This window comes from Geotrypetes seraphini, chromosome 1 (genome assembly GCF_902459505.1).
Source record: "Geotrypetes seraphini chromosome 1, aGeoSer1.1, whole genome shotgun sequence".
Taxonomy (NCBI): Eukaryota; Metazoa; Chordata; class Amphibia; order Gymnophiona; family Dermophiidae; genus Geotrypetes; species Geotrypetes seraphini.
This window is the reverse complement of record NC_047084.1, coordinates 116,567,349-116,591,080: the sequence shown is the minus strand read 5'-3', so window position 1 is coordinate 116,591,080 and position 23,732 is coordinate 116,567,349. Positions and strand designations below refer to the sequence as shown.

Genomic DNA, 23,732 nt, shown 5'->3' with positions numbered 1-23,732 from the left:
TACTTAAAACTGCCCTAACTTCTGTAGGGAGCCTAATTTCAACAATTAGAGCCAGTCATTCTTAGTTTATATTTAACTTTTAATATCCACCTCAATCAGAGACATCAGAATGTTCATTCACATTAATATCCCTGAGATTCATAGCATGTGGAATGATGTCATCATAGAATCCTTGCATCCACATCCTTCCATTCAGTTCCATCAGCAATTCAAATCTGTTCCATTTTTAACTGTAACTCCCAAAGTCCAATTCTCCATAAAATATTCTATATCAGAAACCAATCAAAACAAATAAAAAATCAAATGAAGAGAGGAAAAAAAAAAAAAAAACATCTCAGAATCAAAGTATTTCTTACTCCAATCCTTCTGTTAAATTCTAGTCTCAGTTTATGTATTCATAGGCTGTTCACATTGCTCTAAGAATTCTTTTAATTTCAAAGGATCATCAAAGTTTGAAGTTTTATTTGCAAAAGTGACCCTCATAATAGCTGGGTACATTAAACCGTACCTTGCTCCAATCGCTCTAAGCTGTGGTCTCAATTCAAGCAATTTTTTCCTTTTTTGAGCTGTTGCTTTTGCAAAATCTGGCACTATATATATTTTAGAATCCTGGCACTTCAAGGTCTTATTTTCTTTTGCCAGTCTTATAATTTCCTCCACATGTTGATAACGGAGCAGCTTACAAATTAAAGGACGCGGACCCTTTTGATTATCATATCTTTTAGTCGGGACCCTGTGCGCCCTCTCTATTTCCAGAGGAAATTTAACTGTCAGAGGTAGAATTTTTGGTAAAAATTGCTCAAGAAAGGCAATAGGATTATTTTTTTCTACCCCTTCCGGGATCCCAATCAGCCTTAAATTATTTCTTCTTTCGCGATTGGAAACGTCCTCAAGATCCCTCTTTAATATTTCTATTTCTTTACAGTCTCTCTTGCATTGAGCTATTTCTTTTTCTGTTTTTTCCACTCTCTTATCTAATTGCTCCACTTTAACATCCACCACCTTTAAACTTAATTTAAGCCCTGCCAGCTCTTCTTTAACTTCCTGTATATTCTTTGCATTTTGTAAAACTATTTCCTTTATCTGCCGCAGTTCCTTAACAAAGTCAATATCTTCTGCCTCATCCGTTGGCAATGGAACTTTAGAGGGGGCTATCGGCTCTATTTTTGATCTTTTATTACTTCCTCCTACTGAGTTAGCTTTTGTCAGCTTACCCGATGCCATTATGCTGTTGATCCTCGTCTTTTTAATGAATTTCAAATGTTTTTCTGTAGCTATATTTTATTTATTTGAGCCTTTTTTACAGAGCAGTTCAGTCACCCGACCATTCTCCTTCGTCTCCAAGCCACGCCCCCTGGGGCATAAATATTAAGAAAAATAAATTCAGAGGAGTGCAACACAGCATGAATGAGACACCATCTTCCCTCCAAGTCAGCATCATGAGACAGAATGTTTAAGGGCACATTGTCACGAATAAGAATGGAAACTCCATTCTTTTTATGAGGAGCTGCTGAGGAAAAGAAGTGTGAAGAATAACCTTTACTAGTGAATTTGTTAGCAGACGTAGATGGAAGATGATGTGCAATTTTCTTTCTCTTGATGGGTGATTAAGCCCATTCACATTATAGGAAATAATGTGTAAATCAGCCATATATAAGTATACAATGAAATATGACAATAAAAACCATATAATCATTTAGTATGCAAGTATATAGTTAGATATTGACCACTCTGAGAAAGCAGGAAAAGGCATGGAAAAGAAAAACAAAGAAAGGATATACCAAGAAGAATAGCACGTGCGAAGTCAAGCAACACAGTCATAGCATGTGCAGAGTATATAACAATATGTGGGTGTTCCTGATGGAGCAAGTGAGAAGTACCTGGGGCAATCCGAGGAAAGCCACCACTCAGACATGAAAACTAAAAAACTTGTGTGGAGATAAAACAGGTGAACATATCAGGCGTGTGTCACATCACGCATAAGCAAGAAAATCAACCAGAAACCTGCAGTCATTGCATCTTCAGAGAATCCAGAAATGTGCTGAGATCTTCCGCATCTGTATAAGTGGTTGTAGGGTTGATATAGGTCACCTTCATAGTTGCAGGTATTTGGCGCCAATATCTTTAAGGCCTTGTCGATGGGAAAGAAACGCCTTTCTCTTAAGTGCAGTAGATTTTGCCAGATCCGGGACAATGTCAAATCGCTTGCCCTGGTGGAGAAGTTGCGGGTGCATTTTTGCAGATGTAATGAGTTGTAGAGCATGCTGGAACCGAAGTATTTTGGCCATTATAGGTTGCAGCGTCTTGATGTGGACAGCAGGTTTGGAAGGCAAACGATGTGCATGCTCTATTTCAAGCGGCAAATCAAAGGAAAGGCCCAAGGTTTTAGGCAGAAATTCAAGTAAGAAAGTGACCACATCTGAGCCCTCCGAAAGCTCCGGTAAGCCGATAATTCTTATATTCGATCGCCCACTGCGATTAGAAAGTTCCTCAAGATGTCGTTGTAGATTAGAGATCAGTTTATCATGTTTATCCACTAGCTGGAATTTCGTTTGCGCTATGAGAGAGTGAGCCTCAAGCGCATCGATGCGATGACGGGCATCGACAAACTGAGAGTTGAGAGACTCAATTTCCTCACGAATTATCTTGGTTTCAGCTATCTGTGCTTGCGCTATCAGCTTGACCGCTCTAATCTCTTTTAACAAGAGATCCAAGTTCGGGTCCTCTGGCTTAGGCGCCATTTTATCTGGCGAGCCCGGGTCTGTCTTCGGCCGTTTGCCGCTCATGGGAGCATTTAAGGGGTTTCACCTTTAACAGGCTTCGGCGGAGTCATTGTCGTGAGATTATGTTGGCAAAACTTTGGTAAAAGCTTATATTAGTCACCTGATTTCTCTGCAGAATCTGTTATTAGAAAAGTCGAGTGGAGGAGCGATTACCTCATGCGTATGCTCAGCGCTCCAGTCAGGCTCCTTCCCCCGGGAGGCTGCATTTTAAAATGTAAAAAGGCTGTACTCTCAATCTGTGGCATAGCAAGGGTAGGAGGTGCCCAGGGCGGTGGTCCCCCCCCCCAACACCTCTCCCCCACCACTCCTTCCCCACCCCCCTACTCCACACTTGCGCTCTCCCTTCCCCCCAGGTATCTCTGTAAATCTTCGCTAGTACATTGGCTTCTCCAGCATGTCTTCACACCAGCGTTGGGTTTCCCTCTGACATCACTTCCTGGCCCCGTGACCCGGAAGCGATTCAGAGAGGAACCAGGCTGGTGCGAGCAACAGGCAGGAAAAGTTGTTCATGCTGGTGAAGATCTACAGAACTATGAGGTGGAGAGGGGAGGGATGGCACAAGCGTGGTGTGGCAGGGCAGAAAGGTGCTGGCTTCCCCATCGAAAGGGTGGAAGAGGAGCCTGTAGTCCTCATCTCCCTGTACTTCTATATGCAGGACACTAATCTCAGGAGAAGGCTGACAGCAGAAAGATTACTACAGAATCATCTATGCTTCCAAGAAAAAGGAACCTCAAAAGGGAGGGGCAGCGATCTGGATTTCCTCCCAGATCCAAGCAGAAGGGCTAGAGATAAAAAGGAAAATATGGGGAGGGGGGATTTGATGTACTAATATTTCTGGCATGAATATTCCTCTGCTGACTTATCTAGGCCTCATAGGTGATTTCTAGCATTGTAAGGTATGCGTTTGGTTATCTGTGATTGAATTTGATTTATTCATGTGTTTTTAATTTTGTTTTCTTTATATTTGTCCATATATTAGTAAAATAAGACTTTAGGACTCCGTGCCAAGTCTTGATAGTTTTAACCTATTTGGATATCAATCAAATTCCCTTGGACTGCTCTGCTCTCTTTTGGGCCCTCATTTCCTGCCATAGTGTGTGAGCAAAGCATTATGGGAAATGTAGTCTAATCCATACTGCAGCCACTCCTGCTTTGTTTCTAGTGGTCTTTCTCCTAAGACCGCCTCCCTTTTCCTCTCACCTAAGCTTGAGTCCTTGGTCTCACTGCTGTACTTCCTGGTCACCTCTACCACCTTTGCTCTGATAGGTCTCTCTGTTACTGGTTGCCTATTGGTTCCCTCTTCTTCCTCTAGGCTTAAGGGGTTTTCACTGAGGACATACCTTGGCTGTCTTATAAAAATCTATAAAGAGACAAAAAGGAAAAAAATAATAATAATGTTATACTGAAAATAAGAAAGAGAACAGCAGATGTCAAAATCTGAGAGCAGTACTTAAAAAGAGAACTATTTAAAACATATATTTTAAAAATCCAGTGCTGCAACTTTGGACTATGTCAGGAGGGCACCACACATGCGCAGATGCCCTCCCTCCCAAGAACAGTTTGAGGGGGTGGGGCCAGGGCTGGGGTCTTGCTCCCTCTACCCTTCTCTCTCTACATCCCCTCACATGCCTCTTCTTCGAATGCCTATAATTTTTTTGTCCTGTAACTTTACTGTGAATGTCAATTCTTACCTGTTCTGAGCTCCGGGGAAAACAGGATAGAAATCTAAATAAAGAAATAATGGGGGTGGGCCTGGGGGCGGGGCTATGGGTCTGGATTTTAGTCTACTAAAATCTGGTAGCCCTATTCATGGCTCATGTCATGGCTGAGGCCCGGGGGAGTTGGGGGGGAGTCAATTTTGACCTGCAGCTCATACCAATAATCATTGCATTGGAGCAAGAAGATCTTTGGCTTGCGATTGCAATGATTAAACAAGTAAAGAGATAATCAGTTTTATTAGTGCATGGGGGGGGGAGTTAACTATGCAGGGTCTATTGAACTTATGAGACATTACGGTCTCCCAGAATCAGCTTCTTCCGGGGTCTAGTGGTTCATTCTTAAGTGACCTTATAGTGAGGGTGAGCTAGGAATTTTGATGTTAGCTGGTATGATTGTTATTTTATATTACTCAATTTGTAAGCCACTGTGAATACGTAAAGGCTAGCTTGGCAGCATGAACATTTTAATAGAAGACCCCTTATACCGAGAGCCGTGGAAATGCACCAAAGCTCATTCAGTTCTTATGGGCTTCGTGCGGCATCACAACTGCAGTTTTATAAAAGGGGTCCAGAAGTAGGATGGAAGGAGATGCATGTGAACATTGCTTTTAATTATAAACGGCACTGGTTTGGTGTCTATTTCTTGATATTTAAATTTAATTGGAGCTTATATTTGGGTATTTACATTTTTATTTTTTGCATTTTAGCTGTAGTATAGCTGGAGATTTGCTAAATTTTGTAGCCCTCCAGCTTGCTGTGGAGAGAGGCTTGTGGTTACATGTGGATGTTTGAGGATGGCTAGCTAAAACCTTGAGCAATGATGTCAGTCAGAGAGTATTGTGACATGGGACCCGTGATGTCATAGCTGAATGTCAGAAAGAGTAAGCACTGACCAGCAGCTCGTATTAGTGATCAGAGTGTTGGGAGTTGGGTGTGTTTTTGCTCTGATCACCGCGATTTTCAGAAAGTTGTTTGTTTACTGCCTTTTGTCTTTTTCCTTACCCCCCCTTTCATTTATTTTTATATTGTATTTAATCCATTTTTTTTCCTTCCCTCATTTCCTTTAGTGTTTTTATATCATAATTGTCTTTTATCCCCTGTTTGTTGAAAAAATTTTATTTTTTAATTTTATATTTTACCTTCTTTTAATTTTGTATAAATTTTGTAAATTTAGTTTTGTAAAAAATTTAATTTTTTAATTTTTAATTTTACCTACTTTTATTTTTGTAAAAATTTTGTACATTTAATTTTGTAAAAATTTTTATTTTTTATTTTATTATTTTTGTAACATCTTTCTGAGAGGAGAGGAAGAGAGTCTATACCGCTGGGTAAGTATAAATTATTTTGATCTGAGCTTTGATAAGTTTGGGGAGAAAAGTTAATTTGTAGGTTCCATTATATTGGCAGTTTAGATCTTAAGAGCAAACTTTAATCTAGCTAGTCTCCATAGAAACCTGATGGCAGATAAAGGCCAAATGGCCCATCCAGTCTGCCCATGCGGAGTAACCATTGTCTCTTCCTCTCAGAGAGACTAGATAGGCCATTTGGCCTTTATCTGTCATCAGGTTTCTGTTTCTCTCCTGCCATCCTTGAATTTAAAGGTGTGGGGTAGAGGGGGGCAGGGAACCCCTGCGGTGGAATTATTAGAAAAGGGATGGTAAACAAGACTGAGAATGCGAGACTCATCTTGAGTATTGCGTTCAGTTCTGGTCTCCTTATCTCAAAAGAGATATAGCAGCACTAGAAAAGGATCAAAGAAGAGCAACCAAGATGATAAAGGGGATGGAACTCCTCTCGTATGAGGAAAGACTAAAGAGGTTAGGGCTTTTCAGCTTGGAAAAGAGATGACTGAGGGTAGATGATTGAAGTCTACAAAATCCTGAGCGGTGTAGAACGGGTACAAGTGCATTGATCTTTTACTGCATTCTTCACTCCAGTTCCATCAGCATCTGACCCCTTTCTCTCCCTCCACCTCCCTTTCAAACCTCTCTTCAAACCTTCAAACCCTTTCTCTCCCCTTCACCCCAATGCCATCCAGTATCTTCCCCCTCACCTCCCCACCTCTACTGTATCTTTCTCAAAACAGCAGCAGCGGTTGTAAAACTTTTAAATAAAGTCATTGTGGGGCTTTGCTGCACCTCCCTGGCTGCTGGCTCTGCTCTGGAACAAGGAAGTGGTGTCAGAGGGAGTGGACCGGCAGCCAGATGGAAGTTCAGAAAGATCCCGCAATGACTGAATATAAAGGTTACTGTCGCTGTTGCTGGTTCAGGAAAGCAGCAGTGGCAGAGGAAGGCGGGAGATTCCTGACACGGTGTGCCACCCGTTGTGACATTGCTGAAGGGTTAGAAGGAAAAGTTTGCCTTTTTGCGGATGATACCATAGAACATAAAAAGAGGAAGGCGATGAAAACGGTAGGAGGTTTGTGCCAGAAGATGTATGAAGGAAGGCTGGAAGCCATGACTATGTAGACCCTAGAGGAAAGGAGGGACAGGGGAGGGTCAATTGCTTATTTTATTTAATTTCTCATTTATCTTTTCATCCACAGAATGGCGAAGAGGACAGAGAAGCAGAACTTCGTGGACCCCATGTTACTGGTAGGTGCCACACATGCTCTGAAGCCTCCCTCATTGTCAATTAATTGGTTAATGATATTTATTTATTGAATTAATTTGTTTCCTCTCCAATTCTCCCCAAAGAGCTCAGAACGGGTTACAGCTTGACATACATAATACACAGTCAACCGATTACAATTTGTCATAGTTACAGGATAGATTCAGATTCTACAAAAGCCGCAGAAGGTTTAGGTGGTGGTAGCCACCCTACCTCCACCTAACTTAATTGTTGTAATTGGGCTTCAGCGGTGGAATAATTAGTGGCACCATTTAAAACCAATTAAACCCTTGTTAAAAAAAATAAATAGCCGTCGCAATGTGGCCTCCAGGACCAGCACCTGGGTCACTGGTGGCTACTGGTACCTAATGACGCCGAAGCCCAGAAGTAGGCATGGTTAGAGGCGTAGCCGGACTTCAACCACTGGTCGCGATTCAGGAAGGACCCTGGGCCGGTGCCAGACTTCAGCCACTGGCCGTGTTTTAGGAAGGACCCTGGGCCGGTGCCGGACTTCAGCCACTGGCCGCAATTCAGGAAGGACCCTGGGCAGCGGAAATGTCGACCTGCAAAATTCTGGCCTACATTTCTGGCACCTGTCACCATCCCCTTTTTCCTCTCAAATATCAGCCTCCCTAACCCAGGGATCCATGATCTTTTTGCCTCTCCTTCCTATGTTCCTGAATCTTCCCCCTGCTGTCCGGTCTCTCTCCTCCTCCTGTATATCTGTCAACTACTTTGAGTGTGGTCGTAGAACAAGTCCCGATCCCTTGCCCTAAACTATAATAGCTTTCTAGGAAATAAACATGGTGCAGTTTATTTGCTGATATCAGGCATCATTTCTAATACATTCTTTATCATTTTTAGAGGTCTGAAGTCATGGGGACCACAGGAAAGTAAGTAGATTTTCATTATAAATATAAAATTAAAGATTTGTACATTGAATGGAATGCAAATTTAATAAATGAAATGATTACTGTATGTGATTGATTTGAACTTTATTAGTCTATGAAATTTTTAATGTTATTTATTTTTATACTTTTAGTGACTGGAGGCCAATCAGACTCGATCTGATTAAGACATATTTCACAATATATTTTGTAAGTAATATGCCAGTATTTATGTCGGGCTTAGTAAAGGCGGGTGGGGGTGGGGATAAATGTATTTGGCCTGTTAATCCCAAGGTATGGTAATATGGACCTTGGTTCTGGAATAGAATAGACTGAATTACCTAAACAGAGGCATTTAATTATAGAAATGCCTCCTGTCCTCAAAGGGCTCGATGCACTAGAGATAGCGACTCGATCGCTGTTGGCTGATTCTCCAGCAGCGATCGTTTGCATGCAAATGATTTGAACAACTGATCATTCACTCAGTGAGCGATTGACACATGCGCAGAGTCTTCACAGCAGTGACAGGGAAGGAGCCTCCTGTCACTGCTGTTAGGGCTTTTTTGAAATGGCAACCCCACTTCCGAGTGTCAAATATGGTGAAATCCACTTAATTGCAAATGCATATTTCAGTGGGCAATGATATTCATCTTTGAACCTTATTTTCACCTCCTCCTTGATGTCTTTCACAATACATACTGTTGTTTAATACTTATCTTTTAATATGCAGAATCATTAGCCTGCTCCAGGGGGAGGGTTGGGGGGCCATTGGCAGGAGACGGTAGGCATCCCTCCTTCCATTCTGCCATGGGTGGGGGGTCAGTCGGGATTGCAGGAAAGCGTGGAAGTCTGGAAGTCAGAGGGGAGGATCAAAAATATGTAAAGGAGGCTTCCTACAAGAGATCTTGCGAAATGGGATGCATAACCCACTAGTTCGGGAATAGACTGGGATTGTTCAAAAACCTGGGGTTTCTTTATACTGATTCTTGTCTCTTTTTTTTGCTTTAATTAGGGAGAAGACCCTCCTAATAAGGAATATGCTCTGAATTGCCGGCTGGAGGAGACGGATGATAAGCACATCATCTTAATCCTTACTCGTAAGTTTCTGCTGTGGTTGAAAAAAAGTAGAAAAACAAATACAAAAGAGGTACAAATAATCAGCCTAAGCCAAAAATCATCTCTGATAGCACCTTAGTGAATAAATAACTATACGAAGACAAGCCTCAGAGACCTTAAATTCAAGCAGTATGCTGCTAGATGTGTTAACAGGTCAGAATCTCGATCATTGGCTCATACTTCGTGAATATTTGTAGCTTTTTAATATATATCAAAAAATCAAAACAGCACTTATCTTGTTAGCGGTATTGAACAGCACTGCGGGGCCGCTGTTTCACCTTTACCGGCTTCATCAGGGGATAAACTGAAACAGTGCGGAACAAAACTTTCCCTTGGCTCAAAATATTTCTCTCAAGATGGCCAAATCTAGCAGCATACAGCTTAAATTTAAGGTCTCTGATTTTTGGCTTAGGTTGAATAAAAGTACCCAAAAGATGCCAGCATTCATAGCGGGGACTTTTTGCTGACTAATTTCTATTTTCTGTCTCCTGCAGCTGAAAAATCCTACACCATCCATGCCAGCACGGAGCATAACGAGGCGTAAGGCACACGTTCTCTAAAAGACTTCGTTCCTTTATCTGCTGCTTCCAGGAGCGACTGTTCCACTTTGTTTTGGCTTTTAGCTTAGATTCTTTCTTTCTTTTTTCTTTTAGATGGCTGAAAGCGATGGACAAGTGCCATCGTTTCATCTGGAAGATGCTCAGATCCAACAGATATACTGTGGAGCATCGATTCCAGTGGATGGTCTATAATCAGTCCCCTAAAGGATGCGCTGAATGTGGCGCTGGAGGTAACTTCACTATTAAGCGAAAACCAAACTCCTGTCCCCATAAAAAGCAGCAATTACTTCTGATAGTTCTGATTTGGTTTTAAAGTCTTAGTTTATTTAAACCAACAATAAAATACAATATAAAGAATTAGAATAGACATTAGGTCATGTGACTGTAGGGTCGATCATTTCTTGTTGAAAGAGTTGGATTTTTGGGCCATATAAAGCTCATATCTGTAGAGAAAAGAAATCTGGTTCCACCGTCTGGCACAGGTAACTTCTGAGAGGTCCTTCCAAGATCCACAAATGGTTTTTAATGCAGCAACGAGTAAAGAATCAAACAATACAGCATCAAAATCATTTCAACACTTTTGAGGACAAGGGTTGCCTAAGAAAAATGGGCCAAAACTGTACTGGAAGCCCCAAAACAAACTCAGCAAGTTCTTCATTTTGGACTAAACACAATTGGTGGCATAACCAAGAGAGGGGAGCCCCCCCCCCCCCTCAAAATGAACATCTCCGTTGCTGTAGCTGGTGGGACATTTTGTTTTTCCATCATCTTGGTCCCAGTTTCTGCTTTTGTCTATCTTCTACTAATTCTCTTTCCAGGCCTCGGGAATCCTGGTTCCATCCCTGTGGGAGCCTTTGGGGGGGGGGGGTTCCCCGTGGGAGTCCCCGTGGGAGTCCCATAGACCTGGGTCTTCATCATAAGGCGTATGGGGACAGACTGTAAGATCTCAATCTGTACACTTTAGAGGAAAGGCAGAAGGGGGAGATGATATGATAGAGACATTTAAATACCTAGGAGGCCTAAATGCATATTACATTACATTTATTGACTTCTTTCAGTTCTAGTATATTAAGTTGTTGATAATAATATTGTTAGGGATATTTTGCTTATTAAAGCATTGTTTTATTTTAGAGGCATCTTTTATTATGCTCAACTTGGGGCTTAACATCTGCCATAAATGCTTCCATCGCCACGAAGTTGATGATGGGCCATCCACTGAGTACATTATAAACAGTTCGGCTTGTCAGGTAAGTCTCAGAGACGGCATATCCATCAAGAAAGTGGGTTTTTTGAACAATACACTCTTGGCTGATCTCTCGACATCCTTCCCTCATGACTCCCTCGTAGTGTGAATGAAAGATCCACCATTTCTTTTCAGACTCCAGAACTGTTGGGCTGTTTTGATCCTGCTCAAAGTTTACAGTTTAACTTCATGTAATATACATCAAATAATAATGAAATATCTAAGTTCACATGAAAGTTACTATGTTTAGAATTAATAGAGATAGATTAGGTTACATGGGGGTAGTGATGTGCGGATAGCGTAGCAAGTTTTAAGAAAGGTTTGGATAAGTTCCTGGAGGAAAAGTCCATAGTCTGTTATTGAGAAAGACAAGGGGAAGCCACTGCTTGCCCTGGATCGGTAGCATGGAATGTTTTGCCAGGTACTAGGGACCTGGATTGGCCACTGTGAGAACAGTGATGGACCGTTGGTATGACCCAGTAAGGCTATTCTTATGTTCTTATGTCTTCCCCTCTCTGCTCCCCATTTTCTATTTTTTCACTCAATGAATTGTTAAGCTCTGGAACGCATCCTCTGGTAATGTGGTAACAGTGGTTAGTGTATCAGGTCCAAAAAAGATTTGGGCAACTTCCTGGAGGAAAAGTCCGTAATAGATAGTAGCAGACTATGAACTTTTCCTCTATGAACTGAATTTACTACGAGGGTGAATCAAAAATGAAAGGCAATTCTTAAATTACACGATAACCAGAACAGAGCTAGCAAAATTCAACATATGTACTCATAAATTCCCTGTTGGATAGTGTCACCTGCCGGGGTCTCTGGAAGCTTGTGGAAGACCACCGACAGGCGGCAGCACGACCCTGGCGTGGCTCCCAAAGTGGAAGACCTCACTGGCGTCCCAATACTCCGGCCTTCGCTACAATAAACCACAGCGAGAGCCAAGTCAAATCAAAAATGTCCAAGGTTTAATTTGTCACCAAAAACAAAAAACAAAAATCATACAAGGAAGCACTAGCACTATCTTCCTTTTGCTCCAAAGGAAAAAGGTTTCTATCCTCCCAAAACAGTTCAATGGAAGAACAGCAGTTCTTATAGTAGGTAAGTCCATAGAAGTCCACAATAAAGGTTCTAGCGGCTTCCCCAGCAAGAGAAAACAAAACTAGTCCCAAAAAGGAAAAGTCCTCAAGAATACTCTTGAGTCCTGGACTTTCAGTCATATAATCCTGTTTCTTCACATTGCAAAGCAACTTTCAAACATGAAAAGAAAAGTAAGGCCTTACTGCAGGCTCTTGTCATTCCAGCACTAGCTAGTCTCCAGTTGGGCAGCAGAATTGCTGGTTCCCCTTTATTCAATAGCTTTAACAAGCTCCCACAGATCTTCGGGGATCCTACCCCAATCCTGAAAGTCCCTTGGAATATAACAGGCAACAGGGAAACTGCTCCACAAGCCCAAAAGAAAACTCCTTTGAGTTGCCCCTGGCTTTTGCACAATGTAATTAATGCTGAATGCTGCTGCAGCACTGCTCTCAGCTTGGTTTTTCAGTAGAACCAAAACTAACAGTCCCAATAACTATCTCCTTATGGAAACCAGTACCTCCAGTCCTTAGTGAGAGACTGCCAAGCGGACATCCATGGCTTCCACGTTCTCAGCTCCAGGCACATTTTCTTCAGCTGTGTCCATACTTTCTGGAGCCCCCAACTGCTCAGCTGACTCTTGGTCAATGGAATCCTCCCATTCCATAGGCTCCTGTGCGAGGTCTGGCCTTTGCCTGGCCCGGAGAACCTTCTCTGCCAGGTCCTCATGTGCAGCCTGCCTTACTGCCTTGGAGAGCTCTTTAAGAGAGTTTGTGCCACTCCCTGTTCTAGGTGTCTGTGTTCCTAGCTTTCGTGCTCTTTGGCTCCCCCCCAGAATACAACTGGGAGTCTGATTAAACCTCTTAAGGGAGCTGGGTTTTTTACTGGGACGTGGAGCTAACCTGTATTCTGGCTCCTGCTCAGGATAGGCAACTCTGCTTTCAGGATCTCCTGCCTGATCATTCTCGGTCAGTCTCTGATCTCGGTCAAAGGATTTACTATGGGGTTTCACTCTGACATGATCGTCTCAGGGAGCGGAAATGTCACAATAGTTTGTCCACACATAGTGCAGCGCTCGGCCTTTAGTCATGTGGCAGCCACAAGGTCAGAAACATGGACGCTCCATTGGAAGATTGCACCATCGAAGAACAACGTGCAGTGGTGCTCTCTCTTTTGGCAGAGGGAGTGACATCTGTGGAAAGCCACCTTCAGATATTGACTCAGTATCTAGAGAACACCATGAATCAAGAAAAGGTTTATGAGTGGGAGAAAAGGTTTAAAGCGGGAAGAACATGTGTAACCCATGAAGGTCATTCTGGCTGCCCATCAACACACAAGAGCACATTGACAGGGCTGATGCCTTGATTAGAGAAGACCGACACATAACGGTGTCTCAATCGGCTCAGTTGGGATATCGGCTATGGATCTGCCTGTGCCATAATGCGTGATGACTTGGGATTCAGGAAAGTCTGTGCACGATGGGTTCCCAAACAGCTTAGCAACAGGGTGTGGAGTTTGCGACCCAGTTCCTGAGACGGTATGAAGACGATCCGAGTATTCTGGAGAGAATTGTCACCGGCAACGAGACATGGGTTCCTCACTGCGACCCGGAGATCAAAAGACAAAGCACGATGAAGTAAAGGAAGCGGTGCTCACCTGGCTTCGGGAGCAGCCAAAAACCTTCTCTGCAGGAATCCTGAAGCTAGTTGAACGATACAACAAAGGCGTCATCTTGCATGAGGACTATGTGGAAAAGTGTATTTTTCCCTCCTATAGGGGATTCTGCCAGGTCTTGGGATTTTGTCAAGGCCCTCTTGTGTTACTGGGTGAAAAGAGTTCCATATGAATGTGGCAGGAGGGGTGAGTTTGTGAGCTCCTGGTTATCTGATTGGAGACTAGTTGGCAAAGTCTGAATAAGTGGGTGGATATGTGCTAAAGGGTTTAGATTTGTAGCAGGATGAGACGTGACCACATAATTATCAGTTTGCTCATTTTTCAATTTTATATAATCTGAGAAATGCAGTAGGAAAAGTAACTTTAAACATTTGCCAAATTGTGTTTTCTGCTTCAAGTTTGAAGAATCAGTTCTCCAGGTACTGAAGGCTTCATTGTTCTTTTTTTGTCAGAGACAAGATCGAGAGATGCGTGCGGCCACGTGAGTATTCTGAAAATGTACGATACTCTAGAGGTCCCCATTAGGCCTTCTTTCCCCTTTCTCCTTCAGTCTCCCCGGCTCCCTCCACTCACCTTCTCACCTCTGTGTGCTCCTGTGGCCGATATGGAAAGATGTGCATTTAATTTTCATTTGGCAGAGTTAACCCATATAGTGAGAGTCAGGGACAGATTTATCCATTGCATGCCTAAAGGCACAGGGACAGGGGAGTCCCGGCCTCCTGGTTTAAGGGTAACCTCACCAAACCACTACCACCTCTTGCTGTTCCTGGCTGACCAGAACAAGTGCAATGTGGTTTGTGTTTGAGAAATAAAATCTTTCTGTTTCAAAGAGGAAATCTGGTAACCCTTTTCTTTAGGCCTAGCCTTAGATTCCTCTCACCACAGGAGAGCAATCTGAGAAAGGAAAGGGACTTGTCTATGCTCTTGCAGTTGCAAATTCAAAGCAGTTTATATATATACAGGGACTTATTTTGTACCTGGGGCAATGGAGGGTAAGTGACTTGCCCAGTGTCACAAGAAGAAGCGCTGGGATTCAGTCCCACAACCTCAGGGTGCTGAGGCAACAGTTCTAAGCCACTCCTCACCTCCTGGGGAACTGGGTTCGATTCCCACTGCGGCTGTTGTAGTTCTGGCCAAGTCACTTAACACTCCCAGGTACAAACTGAGCACTTGTATATAATATGTCAACTGCCTTGCTTGTAACCCCAGAAAAGGGGACGATCAAATCCCATCCTCTTTCTCCTCTTTTGGCTGCATGGAGGGATTGCCTTGTATCAGAATCATTGCCCTGCTTGTCCTCTGAGCAATCAAAGTTACTCACCCTTAGCAGGTGTTCTCTGAGGACTTCCTTTCCCGCCTTCCCTAGGAGTTGTGTTCTTTTGCTTTCATATTGGGCTAGATTCACTAAAGATAGCGACTCAATCGCTGTTGACCGATTCTCCAACAGCGATTGATTCACTCTCAAGTCTGCATGCAAATCCACCGACTCAATCCCTCATTGAGTGATTGACACAATCCAGATCCCTAGCAGTAGTGACAGGGTAAGCAGCCTCCTGTCACTGTAACTTCACATATCCTGTCCCATTAGAGAAAAAGCCCCTAAAGCGTGAGCTACCATCCCCCCAAACCCCAAAAAGATGGCAGGAAGGATTGTCGCTAAACCTGACATTAGTGAATCTAGCCCATGTACTGCTGATCCCATGCTGGGTGGGAAGGCACTGGTTACATGTGCAGTGGGTGCTGCCAAAAGCTTCAGAAAACTCTAGAATACAGAGTGGCGTCTGCACTGGGTCTCCATCGGATGATATCACCCATGTGTGAGAATTTGTGTCCTGCTGTCCTGGGAGAACTCCTGCTACAGATGAGTAATTTCACTTTATCCAATTATGTGTAGATAATTCTGGTTTGTGTACTCTAAGTTTAAACCTGAAATAGATTCTCTCTTTTTCCAATTCAGAGAGCAAGGAGTCCAGAGTGACCTGAGGTACGATTCTGAGATGTCACAGAAATAATTTTAGTAGTGTTTTTACCTTGGGGTGGGGGTAGATGTAAGAGCTCAAAAGTTACAGCAGTCAACGAATGTTGAAAGCGTTCCCACAGAAGGGTTGGGACAACATCGGCCTTGGTGTGCTGCTATGCAAGATCCGAGCAACCAGCACTGTGGATCGTAAGGCAGCGGACGACTGCTCTCGGTTCGCACAGAAGAGACATTGAAGTTGAACGCGATCTTGTACTGAGCCAGTAGGATGCGCTGCAAATACACCGAAGAACTCGCCAAATAGCAAGAGAAACTGGAATAAGCCAGTCAACTGTGGTTGGAATAATTCATGATGATCTGAAATTAAAGTGTCTTAAAATGTGTCGTGTCCAGAACAAAAACACATGACTGAAATGGTGCAAGCAGCTTTTGACCAAGTACACAGAGCACAGTGTCAGCTTCATCTGGTTTATAGATGAAAAGATATTTACCGGTTAACACACAGAATGATTGCCTATGGGTATATGTAACCATGCAAGGCCTAATAACACGTGGTTCCAAACTTGAAAAACACCCTAGCCTCTACTGGCAACCAGTGAAGGTGTAATATGATCTGGGGGGGTTTTTCCAAATTAAATATTAAATGCATGGCAGTATTTTGAACAGTACGAAATCTTTGAAAATGTTTACGATAACCTGCCAGATGTTGTATATTGCAATAGTCCAAAATACTCAACACTAAATATTGTACCAATAACCTGAATGGAGTAATATTGAAGTATGATCCAATTGTTCATAGTTTCCATGATGTAAAGAAGCTTTTTCGAACTAGAACATCAATTTGATTGATCACTCATGGATAGATTTTTTTTTATTCAAAGTATACACCTAAAATCCTGATTGTTGGGGTAATAGGGTAGGATACTCCATTCAGAGTCAAATGTTCTGTACATTTGGTAGGAGATGCAAAGCAAAATGTAGTTTTATCTGGGTTAAGCTTTCATTTAAAACCCCTCATCCAATAATCTACAGTCTGAAAAACCTTCGAAATTAACTGAGAAGCTGATGAAAGATTAGAAAACATAGGAATTACTAAAGTTATGTCATCTGCATAATTAAAAAATTGATATCAAAATTTGATCATCTTGAACTCAAGAAGGCAAGATAAATATTGAAAAATACTAGGGAAAGAGGGGATCCTTGATGAACTCCACAAGGATTACTCCAAGTATCTGACAAGACCCCATTAAAACTGACTTGATAAGTATGTAAATAAATGAGAGTGTATAGAATATGAAAACTGTTTCTATTGTAACCACAGAAAGATAGTATAGAAAAATCCTAAATTAGTTTTCACTCTTTTCTTTCCAGGAGACATGGGAGAATGAGGAGAATAAGGAATGGGTAATTATAGTCAATTTTTTTAAAATATTGATAAAGGAGGTTTTTTAAAAAATACTTTTGCCCTTGTATAAAAGGCTGACCCCTAGTGGTAGTACTATGAGACTACTACTATTTGTTATAACTGCCTTTTGGAACCCTGTGCTAGACGGGGCCCACTAGCAACCTAGGATCACCTTGGATAAGTTCTAGGGGTGGTGCAAACTGAAGCTCTATCAAGCCCTATATCCTGTTTCAAACAAACATTGACAAATCAGGTCACAAGTACCTGGTAAGACCCCAAAGAGTAAAACAGATTCTATTTCATGCTGCTGAACCCAGAAATAAGCAGTTGATTTTCCCAAGTCCATCTTAAGGATGGTTTATGGACTTTTCTTTAGGATCATTTTCAATCGAATTCCAGAACTTAAATTACAGATTGGATTGGATTGGGGAGTCAACTGATGGGATTGTTTCTGGAACCCAGGGGATTGTAGGAACCAAGTGGGGGAATGGGGAGATCATGGGAGGGAAACAGATTAGTGACCCTGAAGCTGTGCAGGTGCTGATCCATATTCAGGAAGCAGACATCCACCTAGTTAAGCACAGAAAGATAGGCTAACGTTTTATGCAGTTCTTTCTGGCCACTTAGCTATGTGGGCACCAACCCATAATATGGCCTTTCCGTATATGGCCTGTGTAGTCTGAGCTTGTAGTTAAGAGCAGAATTTCAGCAGCTGGTCCGCTCAGTGGGCCTAAGTGGGCAGGAGACTCTGAATAGTGACCTCAGAATGATTCTGGAGAACTCAAAACCAAAATTCCCTTAAGGAAAGGATTTATTTGAGGTCTCGGTGCAAATAGGGTGAACAGGCAAAGTACTGGACAGACTAGATGGAACTTCATTTTGACTGATAACTTTCTTGGGCTATATTTGATTATAATTTATTTTGCCTATTATACTTAAAATAATCTGTTTTGTTATCTGCTTTATTATATTCAGACTGAAAAGAATGTGGGGGAATATGCGAGCCTGTTTTACATGTCAGTGAAAGGTAAGATTTCTAACAAATACGAGGGGCGTTCAATAATTTATCTACCTCAGTAGAAAAGGAAAGAGTTTTCAATAAATAGCTCCATCCACTTTTCCTGCAATGACTTTAACCCCTTCCAACCGGGACATCACAGCTTCCTTGACGTCTTCATCACTTGAAAATCGCTGTTCATGGAGAGATTTCTTCAATACACGGAACAGGAAATAATCCGAAGGAGCCAGGTCAGTACTGTAGGGTGGATGGCTCAGCTACTGAAACCCACATTCTCAGATGGCAGCATGTACACAGGTGCATTGCCAGTTATGGTTATCTTGTGTGGCATGAACTCCAGAATCAAAAATCCATCATCCCAGAAGACAGATACCATGACTTTGCCTGCAGATTTTTCTGTCTTGAACATTTTGGGGGTGGGGGATGACTTGTGCTTCCACTGCATTGCAAAAAAATTCACTTGGTCTTCACAGAGCACCTCCAAGTTCTCTTGACAGCACTGGAGCCTCTAGGCCTTCTGACATGGCGTCAGCATTCTTGGAACGCTTCTTGCATTAACCTTGGACATGCCCAACTTTTCATGAATTATTTTCTAAACTGTACCTGCCAAGATGCCCACTTCTTCAGCTATTTGGGAAATCTTAACTCGTCTGTCAAACAAAATTAAATCCTCTATTTTCTTGCATACTTCTGTTGAAGTTGCTCCAACAGGCCGTCCAGGGTGAGGGCCATCTTCAATGGGTTCTCTACCCGCACTTACATTGCTTGCTCCAAAATATTACTTTATTGAAAATGGAGCAGACTGCAATCATGCGTTCATGGATCTCCTTTGGATTTTTCCCTACTTTTGTGAGAAATTTTATCACTGAACTGTGCGCATGAGGACTCTTTTGACATCCTGTCTCTTGGAATGTGAGACTCACACTGAGCCACAACTGTGCAAGAATAACCTTGAGACATGTCACATGTAATATGCCCCTCTTTCAATGGAAATTTACCTGCCTCAAGCATGGAAGGCTTGCACAGGCTGTATGTCTAAGGTTCTGAGTGATTTGTGGTTCTGATCTGACTGTCTTTGCTTACAGAATATTGTGTGGATGTGTGCTGGTGTGTCATTTCGGTGTCCATGTGAGTGTGTCTCCTCTGGTTCTAATCTGAGCTATCTCTTCCTGGGTCGTTTGTATCGGTGGGTGCATAGGTATCCGTCTCCTCAGGTTCTGATCCAACTCTTTTGTTGCATGAGCTGTGTATATGAATATGTGCATCAGTTTCTGTATTTGTGTGCATCTTCTCGAGTTCTAATCCCAGCTCTGTCTCTTCACACAGGCAGGAACGGCTGGGGCTTCACTGACAACACTGAGGCCTATTTATGGTTTCCAGCTGCACTCAAATATGCGGCTTTCCTCAGTATCCTTATGTGCCTCCTGTCACCATAGCGATCCACTGCCACTACTTCCTGGCGGAATCTGTCTACATCTTCTTCATGTTCTTCTCCACGGTGAGTACTGAGGCGTAGGGGGTCACTGAGAGAATGACAGGCAGAGTTGGAAGGCCAACTGATTGGAGAAGATCCCTGAGGTACAGGGAGATAAAGTTATTCACTTGGGGTCACACAGCGAATAATGGAAATAGAGGGATTAATGTTGAGGCACAAGCAGATAAGGTGACCACGTTTGATCATGCTTAAATCTAGGAAGCTAAACTTTGAACCCTTAGATTTTGACCTGCCACTCTTCTGAAGGGGCTAAATTTAGTGGAGTAGAGTGGTGGAATGGAATGATCAAAGTTCAAGGACTTACTTGTCTTTCAAGAAGTACAAAGATGAGGAGACACATCACAAAGTTAGTAATATGCAATTTTATAACAAACTAGAGAAAATATTTTTCACTCAATCTATAATCTATCTATCCAGGTCTGTCTCCTCACACAGGCTGGAACATCAGGGCTTCAATTCTAACACCGAGGCCTGCTCCTATGGATACCAGCTGTGCTCCACTCTGCTGCAAACCCTCATGGACTTTATAGTCATGCCTCTGTTCGCCAAAGCCATCCACAGCCACTTTCTCCTGACGGCATCTGTCTACATCTACACGATGTTCTGCTCCATGGTGAGTATTGAGGCATGGAGATAAAGTAACCTACCCAGGCTGTGAGGCTCATAATCAAAACAAAAATACATCCCCAAACCGGCCTAAGTCAGTACTTGGATGACCTAAAAGACAGGTCGTCCAAGTACCGATAATCAAAACGGGTTTTTGGATGTATTCAGAGACTTTTTAGGCCTCTGAATCCCGCTGCGCGCCCATAGCTCAAAGGGGTGGTTTTGGAGGAGTGGTTAGGGCGGGAGGTGAGCAGGATGTGGACTGAACTGGACTTAGTTGTCCTACAGTGATAACCAAAAGTTTTACAAGGTTGCCTGGACAGAACTTGTACCTTGTGACTTAGTGCCTGATTGGTATAAGTTCTGGATTGGGTTGCCGTTCAGCTGATCGCAGCTAGGATATCTCCCAGGTGCCATCAATTTGGTGCGGGGGGCAAAGATTGTAGGGAGGAGAGATGCCCAATTCCTTCTACTGGAACACCTCGCCAAAAGTTAGGCATCTAGGGCCAACCTGAATCTTAGACCTGTCTCACAGTGCATTCAGAGATGCGCTGGGAGTAGCTTAAGATTCCGATTGGCCCGATCCCTTAGGCCAACCCCAAAAAATCTTAGGCCACTCCCAGTGCATCCCAGAATGCATTGTGGGACAGGCCTAAGATTCCGTGGGGCCCAAGCACCTAATGCCCCTCCTATGTTAGGGCCTTAGGCCCTTGGGACAAAAGGGCCTAAGGACTAGGACCACCATTCAGTGAAGGCGCGCTTGCCGGACGGACAGAGAAAGCATTCGTCTGGTCAGCCAACTTATAATGAGGTATTTTGGGGTCTAGGTGGGTTTGGGGGAGTTCCGATGGCATCTGTCTACATCTACACTATGTTCTTCTCCACAGTGAGTACTGAGGCATAGAGCTAAAATAACCTTCCCAGGGTCAATCAGAGAGTGACAGGCATGTTTGGGATTAGTACTAAGGCACAGGCAGATAAGGTGATCACGTTTGATCATTCTTAAATCTAGGAAGCTAAACTTTGAAACCTTAGATTGCGATCTCTCACTCTTCTGAAGGGGCTAAATTTAGTGGAGGAAGAACTCTGATATGACTAAGTGGCTAACAAGTAGAGATGCTGCTTCTGCAGATAGAGGTTGTGAGATCAAATCCCAGTGCTGCTCCTTGTGACCCTGGGCAAGTCACTTAATCCTCCAGTGCCCACTGCTTTGAATTTCAGCTTTGCATGCCAAAGCCACAAAAAGGCAGTATACAAGACCCCATTCCCTTTCCTTTCCTGTGGGATTTAGATAGCAGAAGATTCACTCTGATAAAGGCATGAAAAACAGTGGAAGTAGGTGAAAGAGACAACTAGGGTAGCATATTTGTTTGTATCTGTCAATGCTGTTACTCTTTCATATACAACAGGTGGAAAAAGAAGAAACCCCAGAACAGCACTCTTTAAAGCTGAGACTGGGGTGCCAAATACAAAACCTTAGACTCCATGAGAGACTCTACACTGTAGAAAACTGAAGAAATTGTGGAGTCACGGGGTGGAAGGGGACATGCACAGATGGATCAAAAATTGGCTGGCGGACAGGAAGCAGAGGGTAGGAGTAAAGGGACACTACTCTGACTGGATAAGGGTCACAAGTGGTGTTCCGCAGGGGTCAGTGCTGGGACCACTGTTGTTCAATATATTTATTAATGATCTAGAAACGGGGACAAAGTGCGAAGTTATCAAGTTCGCGGATGACACAAAACTCTCCAGAATGGTCAGAACTGTTGAGGAATGCAAAGACCTGCAGAGCGACCTGAACAAACTGAGTGAGTGGGCAAAAAATGGCAGATGAGCTTCAATGTGGAGAAATGTAAGGTCTTGCACATAGGGAAGGGGAACTCCAGGTACAGCTATACGATGGGAGGGAGGGTACTCGGGGAAGGCAGCCAAGAAAAAGATCTAGGGGTATTGGTGGATAACACAATGAAGCCGGAGGCGCAATGTGCAGCGGCCTCAAAAAAAGCGAGCAGAATGCTGGGCATTATCAAAAAGGGTATCACTACCAGAACGAAGGAAGTTATCCTGCCACTGTATCGAGCAATGGTGCGCCCACATCTGGAATACTGTGTCCAATACTGGTCGCCATACCTCAAGAAGGACATGGCAATACTCGAGAGGGTCCAGAGGAGAGCAACGAGGATGATAAAGGGTATGGAGAACCTCTCATATGCCGAACGGTTAGACAGGCTGGGGCTCTTTACCCTGGAAAAGCGGAGATTGAGAGGGGACATGATACAGACTTATAAAATCATGAAAGGCATAGAGAAGGTGGAGAGGGACAGATTCTTTAAACTAGCAGGGGCAACTAAAACAAGAGGTCACTCAGAAAAACTGAGAGGAGACAGATTCAAAACGAATGCAAGAAAGTTCTTCTTCACTCAACGGGTGGTAGACACCTGGAACGCGCTTCCCGGAGAGGTGATAAGCCAGAGTACAATTCTGGGGTTCAAAAAGGGACTGGATGACTTCCTGGAAGCGAAGGGAATAACGGGGTACAGATAGAGGTTTACCTCACAGGACACTGAGCAAATAGGGTATGGACTTTTTAGGTTAGGTAGGGAACATTTTCAGGTCATGGACCTGGAGGGCCGCCGCGGGAGCGGACTGCCGGGCGCGATGGACCCCTGGTCTGACCCGGCAGAGGCAATGCTTATGTTCTTATGTTTTAAATGTGAGAACAGCTTCAATGAAAAACAATACCTCAGGAAAAAAACAAAACAATTCAGCAAAATTCATAAAAGAATCCATATATTTTCTTCTGCCATTGTGAGGTATGAAATCTGTTATTTTTGTATATATTGCACTTGAGAATGCTAATAAACCTTGTTTACAAAAAAAAAAAAGAATCCAAACTGGAGAAACAGCTTAAAAATATTCTGAATATGACAAATGCTTCAATCAAAAACACCTCAGAAAAGAAAAAAGCAGAAATATGTCAAAATTCATTAAAATAATCTATATATTTTCTTCTGCCATTGTGAGGTATGAAATCTGTTATTTTTGTATATATTGCACTTGAGAATGCTAAAAAAGATTATTAAAAAAAAAAAAAAAAAAGAATCCAAACTGGAGAAACAGCTTAAAAATATTCTGAATATGACAAATGCTTCAATCAAAAATACCTCAGAAAAGAAAAAAGCAGAAATATGTCAAAATTCATTAAAATAATCTATATATTTTCTTCTGTTATTTTTGTATATATTGCACTTGAAAATGCTAAAAAAGATTATTAAAAAAATAAAAAAAAAAAAGAATCCAAACTGGAGAAAAACATAACTTCTGAATATGAGAATCGCTTCAATCAAAATCAACACCTCAGAAAAAAACACACCATCAATTCAGCAAAATTTATAAAAGAATCCATATATTTTCTTCTGCCATTGTGACGTATGAAATCTGTTATTTTTGTATATATTGCACTTGAGAATGCTAATAAAGATTATTTAAAAAAAAATATCCAAACTGGAGAAAAACATAACTATTCTGAATATTAGAAACATTAAATGGTTTCAAAGAAAGTTTG

The 23,732-nt window shown here is 42.5% G+C and overlaps 1 long non-coding RNA gene across 1 annotated transcript; it reads left to right on the top strand.

The window, feature by feature from the left end:
* The first annotated feature begins 19,406 nt into the window (after positions 1-19,406).
* LOC117364338 lies at positions 19,407-21,634 on the top strand. Its single transcript, XR_004540225.1, has 3 exons — positions 19,407-19,564; positions 19,979-20,174; positions 21,577-21,634. It is a non-coding gene; the product is annotated as an uncharacterized LOC117364338 (long non-coding RNA).
* The last annotated feature ends 2,098 nt before the right edge of the window (positions 21,635-23,732 follow it).